Source organism: Anomalospiza imberbis, chromosome 31, assembly GCF_031753505.1.
Source record: "Anomalospiza imberbis isolate Cuckoo-Finch-1a 21T00152 chromosome 31, ASM3175350v1, whole genome shotgun sequence".
NCBI classification, from domain to species: domain Eukaryota; kingdom Metazoa; phylum Chordata; class Aves; order Passeriformes; family Viduidae; genus Anomalospiza; species Anomalospiza imberbis.
Genome location: NC_089711.1, coordinates 103,023 through 118,858, shown reverse-complemented (window position 1 = coordinate 118,858; position 15,836 = coordinate 103,023). Strand labels below are relative to the sequence as shown.

At 48.0% G+C, this 15,836-nt stretch overlaps 1 pseudogene; it reads left to right on the top strand.

Annotated features, from left to right (window-relative positions):
* The window catches only part of LOC137463877 (zinc finger protein 850-like), a 234,171-nt pseudogene that overhangs the window by 116,208 nt on the left and 102,127 nt on the right, over positions 1-15,836 (top strand).

The window sequence follows — 15,836 nt, the reverse complement described above, 5'->3', positions numbered from 1 at the left end:
CCTGGGAAGAATTCCTCGTGCTGGGGCATTTGTGGTGCGGAAGTGGAAGCTTTGTAGGTTCTGAGAGGCTTTGTTAGATGGGAGAGAAGAGAAGAGTGTTTGGAGAATTGCCACTGAAGGCAGAGTGTCCCGTGCAGGGAGGGGTGTGCGAGAGGTGCCTCTGTTCCAGCAGCAGATGTGGGCTGTGCCTCTTTTGGGTGGCAAGGCCAAGGCAAAGCAGGGCTGGGCTGCAGCTGCTGCTGTGAGAGCCCTGCCGTGCGTGTAGGCGCTCCCAGAGCCGTGGGTGGGGCCGGGCTGCAGCTGCAGCTTTCTTGTCCTCTCCGTAACCTGGGGCCTGCAGTCCAGTTTCCATCTGGGAGATCCTCAGCTGGGCAAACTGGCCACTCTTGCTGTCCACATTGCAGAGCTCAGTCACCTTGCTCTCGGGCGTCTCTGCGGGAAGGGATGTGTGTTCCCACACAGTCCCTGCCAAGCTGCAGCCTGGATGAGAGTGCTGTGCTCAGGGCTGTGCAGGGAGGAGCACATCCCTGTGCCAGGAGCTGGCAGGAGTCCTTCCTTAGCAGCCATTCCATGTGTTCAGTGTCACCCCCACGCTCAACACTGTCACCTTTGACAGCCTTTGGATGGTGTTTGAGAAGTCAAATCTGTTTGACTTTTGAAGGGCTTTGGGGCCCAGACTTCTTGTTAGGAGCAAGGGATTAAGAATGTGAGCCACAGAGTTGTTGGACCAGATGTTTTGTGTAACTGGTGAGAAGGGTTTCTTTCTTTCTGTTTCTCTTTCAAGGGCAATATTAATGTTGTGCCTGAGTCTTCAGGAGGGGAGCCTGTGGACAGAGCTGCAGCGGAGGGAGCTTTGCCTGGCACCAAGAGCTGTGGGAACAATTCCCAGGAGCCCGAGGAGCCTGGTAAGGACAGAGCCCCATTGGTTTAGAGAGGTGTGAGACGGCTGCTCTGAGCCTGCCTCTGGCAGGAAGGGAGACGAGAAGAGTTGAGTTCTTGTCTGCAGGGTTGGTGCTTCCTGGTGCCTTTAGTTCAAAGGCACATGTACAGCCTGCTCGAGCCCTGCCCTCCACACTTCTCCAGAGGTTCTGACACTGAGTCCTCTGCTGTGGCAAGAGAGCAGGGAATAAACCTGACCCTGTGGGAGTTGTGTCACCAGATCCAGTGTCCCAGGTTTGTGCTGATGTCCATGGATAAGTTTGCTGCTGGGTGTCAGTGCTCTGGAGGCAACACTGAGTGACTCTTGAAGCAAGAGAAGAAAACCCCAGCAAAAAGTCAGTGTAGAAGTCTGAGCTTTTTGTCTCCAAGCATTAAATCAATGTAGTACCAGTCTGCTGGTAGCTGTTGTGAGATATATTAAAAATGCAAGCAGCAGAAGCTCTGAGACTAAACAAATCATTAATCATAAATCCAGTAGCTCAAGGAAAAACTGAAATTACCCCAAATTAGGGAGAACTAAAGGACAGAGAGAGCCCTTTGGATCTGCATTCTTGTGCAAAGCTGGTGCAGCCTGCAGGCCTGGTAGGGAGCGCTTTCCCTCCCAGCTGTTCATCCCAGAGCTGGTGGTTGTTTTGGAGGAGCTGTTGCTCACTGCAGAGGGCAGTTTGTAGGTGGCAGGGAACGGTGCCAGTTCATAACTCAGCCCCCAGCACCCCTCAGCTTCAGCCATTTCAGTGAGGACTGAGGTCTGTCTGTCCTCAGAGAAAGAACAATCCTGGGCTTCTCTGTGGCAGCTGGGACTGTGTTTCAAGCTCTCGTGGGTGCTATTTGCACTGTGAGTGCTGTGAGTTTATTGGGATACGTAAAAGTTTTGGGATACTTCATAAGTTTTGAAAACTTGGAAGAATGCCTGCTCTTTAAAGAGCAGGCTTCAAATTGCCAAGTGAGAGTCTGCCTTTCAGGCCATGTCTGACAGTCCCTGGTGGAAGGACAGTTACTTCCAAAGGGAAAGATGCACAGAGGCCAATACTGACCCAGCATTCCCTTTGCTTCCCAGATATCCACCTGATCTACCTCGCCAGGAGGGCTGCCCTGCATAAGAAGGAGGATCAGAGGGAGAGCCTATGACTATCGGGCAGGTGGAATCCCTCTGTTTATACATAGATTTATAGATTTCTGCAGTTCTATTTATATACCTAATAGATACATTTATAGATTTATAGAGGTGTGTTTATATAGTTAAATCTATATATATCATTATAGATGCGATAGATTTATATTTTTATATATGTAGTTATGTTTATACATTTTGAGATTTACATTTATATATTTATAGAGTAATATTTATATATATGTGTAAATATGTTTTGCTATTTAGTTACATTTACATGGAGGTTTAGATGCATAGATGGAGCTGTGTAGGTCTAGGCTGCATTTTTACCTTTTTCCCCCCTTGGCTGCCTTTTTCACCTCTTGCTTTTCCCCCGTGCCCCCTCTGTCCCCTCTCCCTGTGCTGGGTCTGAGCTGGTGGCTGGGCCGGGCGGAGCAGCAGTTCCAGCCCCGGGCGTCCCTGGAGCGGTGGGAGCTGCCGGTGGCCCCAGGCACTGTCCCCTGAGGAGCTGCTGAAGGACGGTGAGACTGAGGGGGCTGAGGGGGCGGTGACGCTGAAGGGACGGTGACCCTGAGGTGCTGCTGGGGCTGAGGGCTGTGGGGCAGCCGAGGGCGATGGTGGCACTGAGGTGACAGGGAAGTGGCACAGGCCGAGGGGTGGCGGGTCTAGGGGGACGGGATGGGTCAGAAGGGACTGAGGGGCTGAGAGGACTGTGAGGGGCTGAAGAAACTGAAGGGGGCTGGGGCTTTGCCGAGAGCATGGCGGGGCTGAGGGGATGGAGGGGGCCGGCAGGGAGCACAGAGGGCTCCGGGACTGCAGCTCTGCCAGGCCTTGGAACCAGTTGCGGAGCCTCCGCTTTTGCCACAGCTGCAGTGGAGACCTTGAGGACAGCCGGAGACTGACGGGAGCCAGCAGGGAGAAGCTGAAGGCCAGCAGCAAGAGCAGGGAACGGGGACCTGCTGCTGCCACGCTGGAGAGAGCCCGGGTGAGGCCCCAGGGCCGGGGAGGCAGGGTGGGGCTGAGGGTGGCGTGGGCTGTGGCCGTGGGCACTGCCCGGCGGGGCAGCAGCGGGCCCTGCCCGTGCTGGGGCTGCTCAGCGCAGCTGCCCCGGCCGGCACAGGGGCTGTCCTTGGGCAAGGCAGCTGTGCCGGCAGGGCCCGGGAGCTGTGCCGGCTGTGCCGGGCTGCCGGGGCTGCGGGACAGTCCCGCCGCGGCTGCGCTCACCACAGCCTGGCCCGCTCGGCTGCTTTTTCTTTCTGACCCTCCTGGGGAGGCTCTGAGTTCTTCCCTTCCCTGATGGAAGTGCAGCTGCTGCCAAGGAAAACGTCCCCATACTGACTCAGTGCTCCCTTTGCTTCCCAGCTGTGCCATCTGCCGTCCCTGTCCAGGAGAGCTGCTCTGCACGGGAGGAAGAGCCCGAGGGAGAGGCTTTGAAGATGGGCAGCTGGGATCCCTCTGCTTGCAGTTCTGTTTAAAGATGTTTGGACTTGCACCTAGACAGGGATTATTATATAGATATGTACATATGTAGGCTGCTATTTGTATAGGAATATTTCTGTATGTCTGTTGTATTTATGGATGTATGCTATGTATATATACATATATGTTCTATGTGTATATTTGTATCTTAGTGTATATGTCAGTTGTTATATCTGTGTTTAGTTCTGTTTCCTATGTCTACAGTTGTGTTGCTATCTATGTCTGTTGATGCAGCCAGAGATATATGGCTCTTTAAATAGGTATTTTGTTATTTGTCTCAGTAGATGCGTCTATTTTTATATTTTTATATGTATATTGATCCATTTGTGTGTGTAATTATTTTTACCTATGTATCCAGATGTATAGCTGTATATTTGTACTGGTGCATTTGTATGGATATTTAGCTTGGAGGTGGTATTTGTATATTTATAGATAGGTTTGTGTTATATATCTCTTTGTATTGTATAAAATATGTAATATTTAATTTATATTTCCATCTGTAGATTCTTATAGTTATATATGTATTTATATACATTTTTCTGTATCTATGTATTTAGTTCTATTTAAACATGTACGGAGATCTATAATTCTGTAATTCTATTGGTTGAGTTCTTGGTACAAGGTTACTTGGGGAGGGAATGCATATTTTTGTATTGCTATATGGGCTCTACACTTCTAGAAATATGTAATAAATTAAGTTGTTAAACACGTAATTGATCTTTGTGTATAGTGAGTTGCTGTAGAGGTTGGCAATAAATGAAGTTTTATTAACTGAAGTTGGTATTTGTATATTTTTACCTAGACTGGTTGTAATAATCTAATAAATTCCTGGTTTTAACCTAAACTGAGATTTGTATAGTTCTGTATTGTCAGTGTGGGTGTAGCAATTTGTAATAAATGATATTTTCCAAATAAAATGGATTCTCGTGTGTTTGTCGATCAGCAGCGCGGCTGTAGCAATCTGCAGGAAATGCCATTTGTCAACTGCAGTGGGTGTTTTGTGATTTGTGCCACCCAAAGCCAGGAGCAGATGTAAAGATGATGATGCTGGAGGATTTTGGCCGCGAAAATCTCTAGCCATGCCCAGCACAGGCCCCACTTGCACTCAGGCTGGGCAAGGGAAGGGCAGATTTGGGATGGCAGCAGAGCCACGCATTGGCTCAGAACTCGCTGCAAAGGCCTGCTGAGGAGACTCCGGGACTCCACTGGGAGTAGAACTCCGAGCAGGAGCCACCCTGGCAGCAGAAATCATTCACCATGAAAAAAAGAGAGCAAATGTGGCAAAGCAGATGTGGGGATGCTCTGTGAGTCTGATAAAATGCTCTCAATCACCGCTGCCTAGGCAGGTCTCCTGCAAAAATATTTTGTTAAAAACTGAACACCTCCCATGAAAGATAGATTGCGCTTTCCCCTTCACTTACCTTGCTGTGCGAGTGGAGACACTCTGTCCTTCTCACTGAGAATTTGTGCCCCTCAGCACCTGACATTAACTCAAAGATTATGTGCTACCACTTGGCACCATAAAGGAAAAGAGCCCTGCCCTCGTGACAGTGTTTGCAAAGTCTTCCCTCCTCCTGTCCCCACATGTCCCAAACGGAACCATCCCCTTGCTGTCCAAACTGTGCCTGGGGTGACTGAGGGCTCCAGGAGCTCAGGAGGGTGCAAGAGCACTGCAGGTGGAAGCTTTTGCAAAGCTTCCTGAGCATTAGTAAACTCTGGCTTTGCCAGGCTTCCCCTGGAATGTTGTCCTACTCAAGAATGATCTTGGAGGACACTGTGCCTCCAGCTCACTCAAGTAAAGTTTGTTTTCTTCAAGGCTTGAATAGAGGAAAATGAAAATTGTGATTGTTAGAGTGAAATTTGGGGTTTGGTGCAGCTGGGTTTGCTCCATTCTTTATTGTGGAAAGTAGGGTAAAAGCTTTAAATTCCCAGCAGAAGCTGACTACCAGCCCACACAGACCTGAATGAGGCCCAGGTGTGCTTGCTGCACGCTGGTCCAAGGGAAAAGCTGGAACCAAGTCCCCTTTTATTGCAGATGGAGCCTGTCTGTACTGTTGTCTCCAGGGCTGTCTGTGGTAAGACACGGCAATCCAGCCGGGAGCTGTGGCTATGAGAGTTCCAACAGCAACCTGCTTCTCCAGAGTGAGGGACGAGGCCAGCCCGAAAGCCTGAAAGGTGTTCTGGGTACTGGAGGAGGCCAGGCTGTCCTTGTGCAGGGATGGCCTTCAAGGGGGACCTCACACCTTGTGCTGCTGACAGAGGGCAGCTGGTGGCCTTCCACAAAATGCTTCTTTTGTCCAGCTCTTTGAAATGTTCCAGCCAGCAACAATTCCTGCTGCTCACACCAGCCCCTTTCCAAGCAGGAGGATTTTTTTTGTGTAAGCAGCCTGACAACTCAGTGGCAGGAGAATAAAATACTCAGCTGAGTGTTATCAACTCTCTGCCAGAAGCTGCATCCTCAGCCCCTTATCTCTTCAGTTGTGTCAGACATGGAAGAAGCGGCAGGAAATCACTGATCCTGGAAGGGAAAGCAGAAGGAGGAGTGTTGCCTTGATTTCTCAGGATTTTCTAAAGTCTTCTGAGTTTACATTCTTGTAGAGAATTTTCTCAGGCAACTTGCTGTAAACAACCTCTTGTTTTGCATTCCTTCATAGAGGCAGAGAAATTTGATAGACTGGTAGTTTGTCCAGTGTCATTGGAGAGGTGGCACGTTCACCCTCCAATCCACTGGCACCTTTTGAAAACTAGAAATGATTGGAGTCAGAAGAAATAAATTATTCTCTTCATTGTGACCAAAGCTGAGTGCAATGTTTTTCCTTGTGTCCTCGGGTGACAGAGGAGAGGCAGTGGCTGCTCCCTGGGGCCTTGGGAGCAGTGAGAGCCATCCAAAATAGGATCTCTACTGGGCTGTGGAGATAAGAGTGACCAGCCAGCAATGCTCTGTGTGAGATTGGAGCCATCTGTGAATGTGAGCATGGAAAGCTGACCTTCAAAACAGAGAAAAAGGGGTCCTTGGGTATTTGCCACAGTTTGGAGGGGCTCTGAGTCACCTGCTCCAGTGGAAGGCGTCCCTGTCCGTGGCAGAGGGGGCTGAATCTCGAGGGTCTTTAAGGTCCCTTCCAACTCAAGCCCCTCTGTGAGTCTGAATTACAAACCCACGATGACAAAGAGAACACAGCAAACCTGGGTCCCGCTACATTATTGGAGGCTGCCGTAGTCACTTGTGTCACCTGGAGACTGGTTTGTATCTGGAGGAATTTTCATGGTCCCACAGTCTTTAGGTGTGACATTCCTGGTTTAGGGCCCCAAAAGATGCCAGAAGAGATTATTTGCAAGCAGACAATTGGTTGAGCTGCCTGTGAACCGGATGGGAAAAGTGTACTCATGTTATTGAAGCGTTTACCCTGTGCAGGTGATATTTAGTTTCCATTTGGAATATGCAATGTTCTTGCACAATGTTTGTATATGCATAAATACTGGCTTTAAATCCTAATTCCATCTTCACGCAAGGATGTGTAATCCATCAGGAATATTTAACACGGAGCCATATTAGCTTTGGGCTTGATGGTACGGGTTGCTTAAAGTGTGTGATGAGTAATGGTAGCTCTAACAAATATCCCTCTTGTTAATTTGTGTTGGGGAAGATGAAATAGGAAAACCTTATAACTATGATTGCCTGGCAAAAGATTTGGAAAATCCAGACATTGAGATGAGAACTAGATTTGAAATAGCAAACCTTGACTACTGAATAACTAGAAAACAATAGTATAGCCAGGTTGAAAGCAATCCCCCCTTCTGATTAAACAATGCCCTTTACCTGCAGATGGGTCCAAAGGTCAAATGGAATGCTCTGTCTCACCCCCAATGTATGGTTCATCCCACACCTGTGACCCTCCCCTGAAGTATCAGAGATCTGGGACCCCATTGGCCCAAGTCCTGTTCCAGCCCACCTTGAAGCCCCCTGATAAGGTGTGCCCGAGGGACCGGACGCTCTCTTGGACCTTCCCCTGGGACCCTCACCTGGAACCCTCGCTCCCTCTCTCTCCCTCTCCCTCTCTACCTGGGCCTGCCACGAGTTGCGCCTGGCAACTCCAAGCAGGGCCTTTCCCCCCTTTTAATAAACCACATCTTCTAAGACCTGACTTCAGAGATCTCTCATCCATCCAAACCGTCCTGGAGTCCCGCGCTCTCTACAAATTTGGGTCAGTCCTTTATCAACCCTGTTGCATAGAAATCACTGTGTTTTAATCCCTGTGTTAGCTTTCACCATCCCCTTTCTCTTCTGAAAAACGGCTCAGAATGCTTCTGTTTGCTTCTGTATTGCTCCATTATGTTGACATGTAAGTTTTGCTGTATTTGCCTACAGAAGCCGTGCAGCATGGAGGGAGATGCTGTCTTGGAACCACATCCAGGTGACCACAATTGCTTGAAAAGGAGACTTACCATCACTGTCACGAGCATGTGAAGGAGGTGCTATGGCTACTTGGTGTCCAATTCGACCCCAAAAAGATTCTATCCCGTGAAAGTAATTTTCAGTCCAAAAAATGTTTTCATTTTAAGAAACAAGGAACTGCTCAACACTGAAATGGTTGTAGTTGCAAGGAAAGGCTGTTACAAATATTTGTTTTTAACATAAAGGAAGGAAAAATCTTTGGTAAAAAAAAAAAACAACAAAGAAAGATATATGAAATAGTAAAATAAAAAAAACCAAAAAACAGCCATAAACCAAACATGCACCCATCCACAACCATCACTCCCCAAAACAAAAATAATTCAACCAACCAAGCTACCAAACCCAAACTAAAACCAAATGTATCCAAGGAAATAGGGACTAATTGAAAAAACATTACTGTAGTAATTTTAAGCCCTGTGCTAGCTTTCACCATCCCCTTTCTCTTCTGAAAAAGTCTCAGAAAACGTTTCTCTTAGCACTAGTTTTAATGTTCCCTTATTAATGCTTTTTCTCTTCAAGCCAGGTCTCCTAAGCTCTCAGAGATAAGCATTATACCCTTGGTAGCTCAGCTACCTCAGGTGGCATAAAGAAGCAGGATGGCTTCTGTGACAGTGTTGGAAACAAGAAGTTTTAATAAAAGGCAAAATAAAAAAGCTCTTTACCGAGAAAACCCGAGCCAGGGCAAGAGGTTCTTGCTCCTGCTAAAACACTTCACAAAAGCGATGAACTCTTTTGTTCTCTTCTTTTTCTAGGGAATTGCTTAGGTGGGACTTTTTGGCTCCTGTCCAATTAGCTATCCTTAAGTTTGAGGTGAAGTCCCCAAGGTCCTATGAGGTGTCTTTTAACCAAACTGAGGAGAGAACCTTCTGGGCTTTTTTCCTTTTTAAGGAGACAAAGGGTAACTTGTTTACTCCGTCAACAGGGGGCACATTCCTACGCCTGATGTTTATATTTAAGTGTTGTTTGCCTACAGAAGCCGTGCAGCATGAAGGGAGACGCTGGCTGGGGACCCACATCCCAGTGACTGCAATTGCTTGAAAAGCAGACTTACCCTCAGGAGCAGGAACAGGAGCTGGAGCAGGAGGTGTACCACCAGTTTTGGGTTCAAAGAGAGCTTGCAAAGATTCTGTTTGGAGAAAGTAACTTTTAAAAAGTAAGGAAATGCAGAATACTGGAATGGTTATGGTTGCAAGGAAAGGCTATTACAAAATGTTAATGGTTTCTAATAGAAAGAATGGGAAAAGACTTTGTTTAAAATAAAAGAAAAGGAAAAGGAAGAAAAGAAAGAAAAGAACAAACCCCTTCCATTTCCCCCTGCCACGTGGCAGGGGATAGCCAGTTACCCCAAGGTCCTGGCCGTGCTCCTCCTGGCTGCTGCAAAAATTACCCCTGTCCTGGCTGGATCAAGGACACAGGATCTGCCCTGCGGGTCCTGGCTCTTTCTCTGGGTGAGAGACCCCCATGGCATCTGCCCCGGCAAAAGGGACTTTGGGACAACCGATTGCTTATTGACATTCCCCCCTCTGCCCCTGCACATACTGAACTGGCAGGAAGGTGACCCACATGTCACTCTAGACACACTCTAGGCAGCAAGGACAAAGAAAGTTTTTGAGGGGCCTGGGTCTTAAGGTCTTTTGTTCCAGGAGTACCACCTGTTACTTTCAGATTCTGCTCAGGGATAACCAGTGACCTCCTTTTTGCTCTACACCAGACAAAACCATGTGTGGCACATAAACGGTCACTTTTTTTCCCCATTTATTTTCAAGTACATTCTCTCAATCAGGACCATGGTGGCTCCTGCTCTGAGGTGCATTGGCCATCCCTCTAGTACATTGTTTAGATGTTTTTTGAGAAATAGGCTCAAAATGCCACAGGGTTACTTCCTTCATTCCTTCATTCTTGGAGCTAAATATGGAGTTCCTGTGCAAGGCAAAGGCACTCCCGTATGAGCAGTGCAAAGGGGTCAGTCAAATCTGGTAACTGCAGAGCAGGGGTTGTCACCAATAACCTTTAAAAGATACAGAAAGGCTGTTGGACATTCTGGAGTCCAGTGTAACACCTCCATGGATCCCTTTAATGATTCCTACACAGGCTTTTCCAATAGTTCCTAACGGGGGATCCATAATCAACACCATCCAGTCATTCTCAAAAAGGGACACAGGTGTGGGCTCTGGTGTTTGACAAATTGCTTCCTCCCTTTCTTTCCCCAAACTGCACTGTCCTTGTGAGTGGGACAGCCAGGAAATCAGACATGGGTAGGTATAGACATGGTCTTGAAAACAAATACAAGATGTCATTGAAAATGTGCTTTGGATGGTAATATTCAACACATTCTCAACTGCATGCTCTTATTCCCTCTCCCTGTAATGACTGGACAACACTTATTTTTGGTGCCAGCTGGCTTAAATCAGGAATAATCTTGGGTAGGGGGAAAATGACAATGAAACCATCATAAACTGAGTATAAAATGTTTGTCTGCATGTGTCAGTAACTCCAACGGCCAGCTGCAGTCAGCACAATTATCAGCCTGTAATTGTGCTCAGGGCCAGCGTGGGCCTTTCCACGTCAGCTCCTCTTTCACAGCACATGGGGGCCTGGGCTTGCTGCTGGCTTGTTTCCTTTTAGGAGACTGGGATGAGGAAAGGCTGGGGGGTTTTGTCAAAGAGATAATATTTGAGTGACCGTGCATGTGCTGGAAGCCTCACAGACTGACTGGCCCACGACAGGATCACCCAGTGCTGGGGGAGGAGGGGGCTGCACCTTGCTGCCCTGGTTAGGGGTGTTAAGCTGCTCCTTTGCCTCAGAGAGGGCCAAGTGCAGCACTTGTGTGCAGAAACACTTCATTAGCCCTGGTTTGCAAAGCTACTGCAGGAACTGGTGTGGCCAGAGCACCCCTTTCTGCGCTTGGAAATGAGCTGAGTCAGTCATGGGACAAGGCAGGGCATTCCCCACGTGTGCCCATTGTGAATTCACTGTGCCCCGACTGTGTCGCGTCCCGCTCCTCAGTGACATCCCGCCCAGCCTGGAACATGGAACTCCCCCTTTCTAAGGACACGTGGCCATTGTCACCAGCACACAGCAGGGCCGGTCAGACCCTTCGGCGGCTGCATCGAGAGCAGAGGTGTCGGAGCAATAGCGAGTGTTGTTCCAGCTTGGTTGGTTCTAGCACACGCTGTTCAAGAGGCCGATCCACACACTGAGTGGAGGTAATTATTTACAGTTCAGTGCAGAAATGGGGGGGCTCAGGGACAAATTCACAAAGTCAGCACACAAAGAATCAGAGTGTCTTTGTATTTCTACATTTTGTCAAAGAAAGGAATTAGTGTTCACTGACTGCAAGTTCCCTAGTTGTCTTCATAATTAGTATTCTGTCTGCTGCTGGGTAATGATCCTCTCACTTCTCATGCTCAATAGTCTGCATGCTCAGACTCTCCTTTCTTCTTAGTGAGAGGCTTCTTGAGTGGATAGCCGTGGTCTGCCCCTGCTGGAATGGCCTTTTACCTCGCAGGAGGTGATTCAGCACAGTTTCTGCATTGGCTTTATCAGTTTGTTCCTTTCCTTGGGGATTCTGCCAAATGTCCCTGTGCCCATAAATTCTCCATTCTTTGTGTCCACCATCAGTGGTACATCCTTCTTCCCAAGCCTTGCTAACCTCCCCTGTGTCTGAGGAAACTGAAGCCTGTCAAGCCCTACACCTCCACAAGGCAATTCAGCCAAGAAGCAAGCTGCATTTCAAAGGCCTGGCCATCACTTAGAGCTTGTTGGCTACTTCTTGTTTCATGGGAATAATCTCCCTCCTTGTTGATGAGCCTTGAAAGCCACAAAGGAGAAACATCAAAGAACACATTTTCCTAACAAATATTTTGCATTTTGCAGACTTTTCAGCAGGATCAGTGGCTGTGTGGGAGCCAGAGCACCCGAGGCAGAGCGGGATGGCGGAGCTGTGGGCCTGGGCACGATCCAGAGCGTTCGGCAGGGCCCCAGCCCGCACTGCGTCCCGCAGGGCCCCCAACAGCACTGCGATGCCCGTCAGGGTGACCCGGGGGTCCCAGGACCAACAGGTGAGGGGCAGCTGTCGGGCTCTGTGGGTTGCCAGCGGGTGGGGGCTTGGCCGTGGTGTTGGTGTCAGGTGCTGCTGACCCCGCGGGACCTGTCGGGCAGGGCTGGGGCCCCACTTGTGCTCCAAGGGCCCCTTTGAGGCAGCTGCCCCGGTGGAAATGACTCACAGGGATGACACGGAGGAGGTGCCAGTGGAAGTGGGAAGTTCTCTGATGGAAGTGGTTCCCAGGGATGCCATTGAGGAAGTGCCAGTGAAAGTCAGATGTTCTCCATGCTGGGACACTCAGGAAATTCATGCTCTGGGCATGGCTCTTGGTCAAAATGCATAGATTTCTCATTGTTCTGTGTTTGCCCTGCACTCACTGAACATATCAGGAGAAAGGAAACACTCTAACAGTATTTTTTAGTACTAGGAGTAGCCATTTCTTTATTCTCAGCTGTGATGCATAGTGGAGAGCTCCAGCTACATGCACACCATTTTCAAAGCTTTTCCAAACAAAGAAATTTTAGCATTTTTAGCAGCCAAAGACATGAATCTTCATTGGTTCTAAATTACATCATTTCTTCAATTAAGTAATATTCTATCTTCGGTATTGATGTCTCCCTTCACATGGTAATTAGTGCACATCTTTCAGTCCATTTATCATAGCTTTTCAGATTTTTTCTAAGGCAATTTTGCCTACGGAATGAAGCAGTTGGATGGCAGTAGTTGTTTTCATTAAAAAATGTACTTAGGCTGATGAATATTTTAACCTCCAGCGGAATGCAATACATTCTGTACTAAATGATGAGATCAGCCAAGCAACCCAAATTTTGTAATATCTGATTAACCTAGGATAAACTGCTTCCATTTCACACCTGCAAAGAATTGCATCTAGAGCTGAGGACAAGAGAAAGGGTTCTCATGCCTGTTGAGAGTCGAAATTCACCTTATGCAGGTGAAATTCTTCTTGGAGCTGACTCTAGGATGTGCTTCCTTAGTACCAAATAAATCCCAGCATCAGGTCGTGTCCAAAATTCTTACATTTTTGTCAGCCACTCTCACCTGGATAGTTAGCTGAACACTGGCCAGTTCAGTGTTACTCAGGCACTTGATTTCAAGGGAAGCCTGTGCCTATAAATTCTAGAAATTGGGAAAGGATGACTTGCTACTTGAACGCTTGGCTGCATTAGAGGCTAAGGGAGGGTTGCTCTCTCAGGGCAGTTTTGTAGCCGGCTGCTTGCAGAGGGAGAACTGTGTCAAAGCAGCCCTTTTTAGTGATGTGACAGCAAGCCTTCTCAAATACAGCTCTTGTTTAAAGAGAAGGGCCTAGTTAATCAGCAGTGATGGAGAGTAGGCTGAAGTTTTTACAGAAAATATCTTTTTCCTTTTAGCCAAATGCCAGCGAGGCTTTGCACAATGGAAGTGCGCAGAATGTCCAATTGTATAACCCACTTGGAGGTATGGTTGCCTTTCACATTTTGCTCAATATCTGTAAGACTTTCAACTTGGTAATTCATTTTTGCAGCATATTCTCGGGACAGGGGATCTCTTGTGTTCAGAGATCTTGGCTGGAGGTGGTATGCCCTCAGGTCAACCTTGCAGTCTCTTGTCACTGCATGTAGCCACTGGTTTGTTTTCCCCTGAGAAAGCCTGCCAGTCCTTCCTTGTTCCCATACTGCTTGATGGGATGCAATTTGGAGCATTGAGGTCAAGGTTTGGACCACTCCATGCACCTAAATTCACTGCCTTGGTAGCTAAGCTTTTGGTTTTGGAGTATCTAGGCACTGTCGTTATCCTTTAAATTTAATGGGGAAATTGAAAGAAAATGACCTTGAGGAAGTTGCGTAGAGAATTTCACAAGGTCAACATGGGAAACTTTGCTTGATTTAATTTTTTGTCTTGGTCGTTGATAAGCGAGTGTTGCCACAACACTGTGTTGGGTTCTTTTGAAGGAAATGGAAAGGAAGATACTGATGTCATCTTCCCCACGGATTCCATCATTTCCCACAAAGCACAACGTGCTTGGGCGATGTCATTTGTTATTAATCTGCTCTCAGTGCTGTTTCCCCAAGGAGCCTGGCTCCAGGCAGACTCGAGGTGCACATTCCCCGTACAGGCACTCAGTGGTGCTGCCTGCAGCAGTGAGCTGAGCCAGGTACAGCCAGCTGCCCTGAGAAAAGCAGGCTCTCACCTGGCTGTGGCTGCAGTCACCTGCCTGCAGGGACTTCCCTGCCACTGCAAGTGCAGCTCTTGCTCTGCCTTAGCCTAGTGCAGAGCATTTTAAACTAGCATCGTGGTGGCTTTCCGGAGAGACAAAGCCAAACTTCAGATTTTTCACTGGGGACGTTCTGTTTCACACGTGGATGATGATTTGTGTGATTCTTGGTGGTGGTCTACACAGATCCTAAGGGAATATTTAACATTCAGTAACTGGGGTGTGAGGACTGGCAGTAGTGAGACAATTGTGGAACTTGGTGCCGCTTTGGCTTTAGGCTGGCACAGAGAAACTCAGGTGAGACAGGTCTGGTTGCTGGTAGGGTACAGGGTGCCTTTGCAACCTGCTCCATGCAGTACCAGTTAGGGACTGGGCTTTGTCACAGAATCAGAGAATCAGAATCAGAGTTGGAAGGGATCCACAAGGATATGCAAGTGCAGCTCTGTCCCCAAGAATCCCACCAGGTGCCTGTGGAACTTGTCCAAATGTTTTCTGAGCTCTGGTGGACCTGGTACCCTGAGCAGCCTTGTGGGGAGCCTGTCCCAATGCCTGATCACCCTCTGGGTGAAGAACTCTTACCTAATTTTCATCTTAATGCTTGGTTATGGTTTCAGGTAATTTTCTTTAGAAGTCATTCAGGGGTATGGTTTTAGGAGGTGTTTTGTTTGAATGCTGTGGGAAGTTTCTCTATCCACATTGGATTGAACTTCTCAAACATTAGTAGTGTCTTCACTCGACAACTGGCATGTTTACAGTGTTCTCAATAATTGAAGTGTGTGATGTTTGTGCAATTAGATTTGCAGACAAATAGCAGAGAGGCATGGTCCAAGGAACAGGAAGTGGAGAAAGGCATTAAAAATTTGACCTACATTGAAAGACTGAAGGAGCGTGTAAAGAAAGTTCAGTCTCCCTGTGTGTGATGGCAGGGACAAAGCTCCCGGATTTCTCACCAATACGCATGAAGTCTCCATCAGCCACTAAGCAGGAGTTCCTGGTTTCAAAACAGCGCCTGCTGCGTCATATCCCCTCCCTTGACCTGCTGGCCACGCTTCACCTGATGCAGCCCAGGACATGGTTGCCTTTCTGGGCTGCCAGCACACATTGCCAGCTCATGCCCAGCCTCTCATCCACCAGCACCCCCAAGTCCTCCCCACCTTCATCCCAGCTGCCCCATCCCATCGCAGCATCCCTGCCCAGCAGGGACAGGCCATGTCCCAACCCCAAAGATGCAGCACTTTGCACTTGGCTTTGTTGAATCTGATGAGGTTCCCAGGGCCCTACTTGCCAAGGTTCTCCATGTCCCTCTGGATGGCATCCCAGGCCTCTGGTGTTGTCAAACTTGCCAAAGGTGCATTTAATCCCATCGTCCATATCATTCTTGACATAGCTCAGTGCTTGAGCTTAGAAAGAGGAGAAATCAAATGAAAACCACCATGCATATAAAGAGTTTTTCATAAATACCTCCCCTCCAGTATCACTCCTTTACATGGCATTTTTAATGACTGTTCCTTCCTAATGCTTTACTGTCTGGATTCGTAGTGGTCTATAAATTCTGAACAAATAGAGTTTCAACAGTCTTGGTACATCCTTTTGCGTC